This window comes from Lolium rigidum, chromosome 6 (assembly GCF_022539505.1).
Source record: "Lolium rigidum isolate FL_2022 chromosome 6, APGP_CSIRO_Lrig_0.1, whole genome shotgun sequence".
Lineage (NCBI taxonomy): Eukaryota > Viridiplantae > Streptophyta > Magnoliopsida > Poales > Poaceae > Lolium > Lolium rigidum.
Genome location: NC_061513.1, coordinates 69,252,774 through 69,259,691, shown reverse-complemented (window position 1 = coordinate 69,259,691; position 6,918 = coordinate 69,252,774).

The window sequence follows — 6,918 nt, the reverse complement described above, 5'->3', positions numbered from 1 at the left end:
CCTCTTGCATCAACACACCACCAATTCCAATACCACTAGCATCACATTCAATCTCAAATTGCTTATTGAAATCAGGAAGTGCAAGCAACGGTGCAGAAGTTAACAATCGTTTCAGTTCATCAAAAGCATGATCTTGGGCAACGCCCCATGATACGTCTCAAACGTATCTATAATTTCTTATGTTCCATGCTACTTTTATAATGATACTCACATGTTTTATACACATTATATGTCATTATTATGCATTTTCCGGCACTAACCTATTGACGAGATGCCGAAGAGCCAGTTGTTGTTTTCTGCTGTTTTTGGTTTCAGAAATCCTAGTAAGGAAATATTCTCGGAATTGGACGAAATCAACGCCCAGGGACTTATTTTTCCATGAAGCTTCCAGAAGACCGAGGGAGATACGAAGTGGGGCCACGAGGCGATGCCACACTAGGGCGGCGCGGCCCAGGTCCTGGTCGCGCGGCCCTAGCGTGTGGGTCCCTCATGACGCCCCCTGACCTGCCCTTCCGCCTACTTAAAGCCTTCGTCGCGAAACCCCCAGTACCGAGAGCCACGATACGGAAAACCTTCCAAGACGCCGCCGCCGCCAATCCCATCTCGGGGGATTCAGGAGATCGCCTCCGGTACCCTGCCGGAGAGGGGAATCATCTCCCGGAGGGCTCTTCATCGCCATGATCGCCTCCGGATCGATGTGTGAGTAGTTCACCCCTGGACTATGGGTCCATAGCAGTAGCTAGATGGTCGTCTTCTCCTCATTGTGCTATCATGTTAGATCTTGTGAGCTGCCTATCATGATCAAGATCATCTATTTGTAATGCTACATGTTGTGTTTGTTGGGATCCGATGAATATTGAATACTATGTCAAGTTGATTATCAATCTATCATATATGTTGTTTATGTTCTTGCATGCTCTCCGTTGCTAGTAGAGGCTCGGCCAAGTTGATACTTGTAACTCCAAGAGGGAGTATTTATGCTCGATAGTGGGTTCATGCCTCCATTAAATGCGGGACGGTGACGAGAAAGTTCTAAGGTTGTGGATGTGCTGTTACTACTAGGGATAAAACATCGATGCTTCGTCTAAGAATATTTGTGTTGATTACATTACGCACCATACTTAATGCAATTATCTGTTGTTTACAACTTAATACCGGAAGGGGTTCGGATGATAACCTGAAAGTGGACTATTTAGGCATAGATGCATGCTGGATAGCGGTCTATGTACTTTGTCGTAATGCCCTGATTAAATCTCATAGTACTCATCATGATATATGTATGTGCATTGTTATGCCTTCTTTATTTGTCAATTGCCCAACTGTAATTTATTCACCCAACATGCTATTTATCTTATGGGAGAGACACCGCTAGTGAACTGTGGACCCCGGTCCATTCTTTACATATGAAATACAATCTACTGCAATTGTTCTTTATTGTTCTTCGCAAACAATCATCATCTTCCACACAATACGTTTAATCCTTTGTTTTCAGCAAGCCGGTGAGATTGACAACCTCACTGTTACGTTGGGGCAAAGTACTTTGATTGTGTTGTGCAGGTTCCACGTTGGCACCGGAATCCCTGGTGTTGCGCCGCATTACACTTCGCCGCCATCAACCTTCAACGTGCTTCTTGGCTCCTCCTGGTTCGATAAACCTTGGTTTCTTTCTGAGGGAAAACTTGCTACTGTACGCATCACACCTTCCTCTTGGGGTTCCCAACGGACGTGTGTTAACTGCACGCATCAAGCTCTTTTTCTGGCGCCGTTGCCGGGGAACTGAAGAAAAGCTACACCACGGAAATTGCCAACTCCCACGGCAACAACACTTTTTCTGGCGCCGTTGGCGAGGAGATCAAGACACGCTGCAAGGGGAGTCTCCACTTCCAATCTCTTTACTTTGTTTTTGTCTTGCTTTACTTTATTTTATTTACTACTTTGTTTGCTGCACTAAAACAAAACACAAAAAAATTAGTTGCTAGCTTTACTTTATTTACTGTCTTGTTTGCGTTCTCTATATTAAAAAGACAAAAAAAATTACTTGCATTTACTTTGTTTTGTTATCATGTCTAGCTCTGAACCTGTTACTTCTTCACCTCAGGAATTAATCTTTACTTTTAAACAAGGGGATGAGGAGAGTTTTACAGATGCTTGGTCTAGAATTTTTGATTCTTATCGTAAAGCCGAACCTCAAATGACTCTAAGTCTGCTCCTTAGTAATTTTTATTTTGGGCTTATGATTCGCTATAGATATGCCTTAGATGCTGTAGTGGGAGGAGATTTCCTTCATTGCAATGGGGATCAAGCTTTTAATGCCATAAAAAATTGGTTGCATCACATAGTTCAGCTAATAACTTTGATTCAGCTCTTATTAGCATTTATAATAGATTAAACACTCTTGAGACAAGTGCATCTTGCTTAAAAGGAAAGTATAGTTATGTTCGTAACCGTCTTGATCAAGTTTTAGTGAACTCTGAACCTTCAATGTGGGACCCTACTATTAAAGTTATTATTGGTGGTGAAACTTTTCATGCCCATTGTGATATTATGTCTGAATTTTGCCTTATGCCTAAGAGTATTTATGAATCTTTGACACTTTGGGGACTCGTTGAAGGGGGAGAAGGAGTAACTCTTATTGATAACTCTGTTATAATTCCTAAGGGAATAGCCGAGTGTGTGCACACAACCATTCTTGGAAGAACGGTATCCACTGATTATCTTGTTATTGAATGTGTAGGAACAGGACAAATCACACTTGGAAGATCCCTGCTGAAACTATTGAGAGCAATCATAGATGTGGGAGAAGGCACCCTAAAATTCACCTCTACACCGGGAGGCAGACATGTATTCACTAAACCAAAGAGTAAGAAAAAGAGTAAGAAGGATAGGCGTAAAGCCCGAGGTAATAATGTTGATGCTTCATCTCTTGATAATACTTGATTCACACTTTCTGCGCCTAGCTGAAAGGCGTTAAAGAAAAGCGCTTATGGGAGACAACCCATGATTTTACTACGAGTACCTTTGTTTTATATTTGAGTCTTGGAAGTTGTTACTACCGTAGCAACCTCTCCTTATCTTTATTTTATTGCATTGTTGTGCCAAGTAAAGTCTTTGATAGTAAAGTCAATACTAGATTTGGATTACTCGCGCAGAAATAGATTTCTTGCTGTCACGAATTTGGGCAGGGTTCTCTGTAGGTAACTCAAAAAAATCTGCCAATTTACGTGCGTGATCCTCAGATATGTACGCAACTTTCATTAAATTTGAGCATTTTCATCTGAGCAAGTTAAGTGCCCCTGGAAAATTCATCTTTACGGACTGTTCTATTTTGACAGATTCTGCCTTTTATTTCACATTGCCTGTTTTGCTATGTTTGATGGATTTCTTTGTTCCATTAACTTTCAGTAGCTTTGTGAAATGTCCAGAAGTGTTAATAATGATTATGTCACCTCTGAATATATGAATTTACAATTATGCACTAACCCTCTAATGAGTTTGTTTTGAGTTTGGTGTGGAGAAAGTTTTCAAGGGTCAAAAGAGGAGGATGATACAATATGATCAAGAAGAGTGAAAAGTCTAAGCTTGGGGATGCCCCCGTGGTTCATCCCTTCATATTTTAAGAAGACTCAAGCATCTAAGCTTGGGGATGCCCAAGGAATCCCCTTCTTCATCGACAACTTATCAGGTCACCTCTAGTGAAACTATATTTTTATTCAGTCACATCTTATGTGCTTTGCTTGGAGCGTCTGTTTGCTTTTATTTTTGTTTTGTTTGAATAAAATAGGATCCTAGCATTCTTTGTGTGGGAGAGAGACACGCTCCGCTGTTGCATATGAACACATGTGTTCTTAGCTTTATTCTTAATGTTCATTGCGAAGGTTGAACTACCTCGTTCATTGATATATGGTTGGAAACGGAAAATGCCACATGTGGTAAATGGTATAATATCTTGAATAATTTGATACTTGGCAATTGTTGTGCTCATATAGATCATGTTTAAGCTCTTGCATCATGTACCTTGCACCTATTAATGAATAACTCCATAGAGCTTGTTAAAATTTGGTTTGCATGATTGGTCTCTCTAAGTCTAGATATTTGCTGGTTGAGGTGTTTGAACAACAAGGAGACGATGTAAAGTCTTATAATGCTTACAATATGTTCATATGTGAGTCTTGCTGCACCATTTCATACTTGAGTTTGCTTCAAACAACCTTGCTAGCCTAGCCTTGTATTGAGAGGGATTCTTCTCGTGCATCCAAATCCTTGAGCCAAAAACTATGCCATTTGTGTCCACCATACCTACCTACCACATGGTATTTCTCTGCCATTCCAAAGTACATTACTTGAGTGCTACCTTTAAAATTCCATTCTTTGCCTTTACAATACATAGCTCATGGGAAAATAGCCTTAAAAACTATTGTGGTGAAGAATATGTACTTATGTATCTTATTTCTTAATAAGTTGCTTGTTGAGCGGTAACCATGTTTCTGGGGACGCCATCAACTATTGCACCTTTGTTGAATATCATGTGAGTTGCTATGCATGTTTGTCTTGTCTGAAGTAAGAGCGATTTTCATGATCAAATGGTTTGAGTATGCATATTGTTAGAGAAGAACATTGGGCCGCTAACTAAAGCCATGAATCATGGTGGAAGTTTCAGTTTGGACACAAAACCTCAATCTCTTATGAGAATATTATCTGTTGTTGAATTCTTAAGCATTAAAAGAGGAGTCCATTATCTGTTATCTATGTTGTCCCGGTATGGGTGTCTAAGTTGAGAATGATCAAAAGCGAGAAATCCAATGTGAACCTTCTCCTTAGACCCTTGTACACAGGCGGCATAGAGGTACCCCTTTGTGACAATTGGTTGAAACATATGTTACGCAATGATAATCCGTGTTAATCCAAACTAATTAGGACAAGGTGCGAGCACTATTAGTATTCTATGCATGAGGCTTGCAACTTATAAGATATCTTATACATAACACATATGATTTATTACTACCGTTGACAAAATTGTTTCTATGTTTTCAAAATGAAAAGCTCTAGCACAAAAATAGTAATCCATGCTTCCTCTGCGAAGGGCCATTCTTCTACTTTATTGTTGAGTCAGTTTACCTACTTCTTTCTATCTTAGAAGCAAACACTTGTGTAAACTGTGTGCATTGATTCTTACATGTTTACCTATTGCACTTGTTATATTACTTTGTGTTGACAATTATCCATGAGATAAACATGTTGAAGTTGAAAGCAACCGCTGAAACTTATATCTTCCTTTGTGTTGTTTCAAAGCTTTCTACTAAGAATTTATTTCTTATGAGTTAACTATTATGCAAGTCTTGTTGATGCTTGTCTTGAAAGTATTATTCATGAAAAGTCTTTGCTATATGATTCATTTGTTTACTCATTGTCTTCATCATTGCTTCGAATCGCTGCATTCATCTCATGTGCTTTACAATAGTATTGATCAAGATTATGATAGCATGTCACTTCAGAAATTATCTTTGTTATCGTTTACCTACTCGAGGGCGAGTAGGAACTAAGCTTGGGATGCTTGATACGTCTCAAATGTATCTATAATTTGTTATGTTCCATGCTACTTTTATGATGATACTCACATGTTTTATACACATTATATGTCATTATTATGCATTTTCCGGCACTAACCTATTGACGAGATGCCGAAGAGCCGATTGCTTGTTTTCTCGCTGTTTTTGGTTTCAGTAAATCCTAGTAAGGAAACATTCTCGGAATTGGACGAAATCAACGCCCGTGGGCTTATTTTTCCACGAAGCTTTCGGAAGACCGAGGGAGATACGAAGTGGGGCCACGAGGCGACGCCACACTAGGGCGGCGCGGCCCGAGTCCCGGCCGCGCGGCCCTAGCGTGTGGGTCCCTCGTGACGCCCCCGACCTGCCCTTCCGCCTACTTAAAGTCTTCGTCGCGAAACCCCCGAGTGCCGAGAGCCACGATACGGAAAACCTTCCGGAGACGCCGCCGCCGCCAATCCCATCTCGGGGGATTCAGGAGATCGCCTCCGGTACCTCGCCGGAGAGGGGAATCATCTCCCGGAGGGCTCTTCATCGCCATGATCGCCTCCGGATCGATGTGTGAGTAGTTCACCCCTGGACTATGGGTCCATAGCGAGTAGCTAGATGGTCGTCTTCTCCTCATTGTGCTATCATGTTAGATCTTGTGAGCTGCCTATCATGATCAAGATCATCTATTTGTAATGCTACATGTTGTGTTTGTTGGAATCCGATGAATATTGAATACTATGTCAAGTTGATTATCAATCTATCATATATGTTGTTTATGTTCTTGCATGCTCTCCGTTGCTAGTAGAGGCTCTGGCCAAGTTGATACTTGTAACTCCACGAGGGAGTATTTATGCTCGATAGTGGGTTCATGCCTCCATTAAATGCAGGACAGATGACGAGAAAGTTCTAAGGTTGTGGATGTGCTGTTACTACTAGGGATAAAACATCGATGCTTTGTCTAAGGATATTTGTGTTGATTACATTACGCACCATACTTAATGCAATTGTCTGTTGTTTACAACTTAATACCGGAAGGGATTCGGATGATAACCTGAAAGTGGACTATTTAGGCATACATGCATGCTGGATAGCGGTCTATGTACTTTGTCGTAATGCCCTGATTAAATCTCATAGTACTCATCATGATATATGTATGTGCATTGTTATGCCTTCTTTATTTGTCAATTGCCCAACTGTAATTTATTCACCCAACATGCTATTTATCTTATGGGAGAGACACTGCTAGTGAACTGTGGACCCCGGTCCATTATTTACATCTGAAATACAATCTACTGCAATTGTTCTTTACTGTTCTTCGCAAACAATCAGCATCTTCCACACAATACGTTTAATCCTTTGTTTTCAGCAAGCCGGTGAGATT